Here is a 773-nt window from a genome sequence, read left to right as displayed (position 1 = left end):
ATATATATATATATATGTAAAATCTCCCAAAATATGTCTGAGAGTTCTTTGGGGCTTTTAGAAAAAGAAAGCAACTCTACAGAGACAGCTAATTGGCATTGTTATGTTAACTTCAGAGCTTCCATGAGTGAATTATCTAAGGTGATATCAGTACATTTTTATTTTCAGAGGGCTATAGTAAACTGTTGACTAAGAAAGCCAGAATGAGAAAAACAAGGTTTTTCTGGGAGTAATTGCCACATAAATGTGAAATTAATTAAACATAGTACTATAAAGTCTTCAAAGGAGAAAGGATGGTTCCAAGGCCACACCACAATCCCTTCTCCTCCACTCTCCACCTGGATTTTGGGCATGCATGCACACACACACATACCTGGCATATTTTTTAAGCCACTGGGTCTGGGACTTGAACCATGCAGTCAGTCATGTGGGAGTTCAGCACCTTAACTGCCACACTACCTGCTAGTCCCCAAATGGATGAATCTTAAAACACATAAGACTAGTGAAAACACAAGTGACAGAAGGATAGTTAATAATGTTATTTGTATGTAATTTTATATAATTTTCATGTGTAATAAAACAGTTTAAGGGGCCAACTCTATCATGCAGCAGTAATGTTATGTTCAGTAGAAGCTGGGGTCTGCATGGTGACTGCAGTTCAATTCCCTGGCCAATTAGCCTAAAGCATACCAAGTAGGCATGCGAGTGTCCAGGATCTAACAGGCTTGAAAACTGCAGTAAAGATATTATGGTGTAACCAGCCCCTATGGATG

Source organism: Tupaia chinensis, unplaced genomic scaffold (assembly GCF_000334495.1).
Source record: "Tupaia chinensis unplaced genomic scaffold, TupChi_1.0 Scaffold000600_1, whole genome shotgun sequence".
NCBI classification, from domain to species: domain Eukaryota; kingdom Metazoa; phylum Chordata; class Mammalia; order Scandentia; family Tupaiidae; genus Tupaia; species Tupaia belangeri.
Note: the sequence above shows the minus strand (reverse complement) of the source record.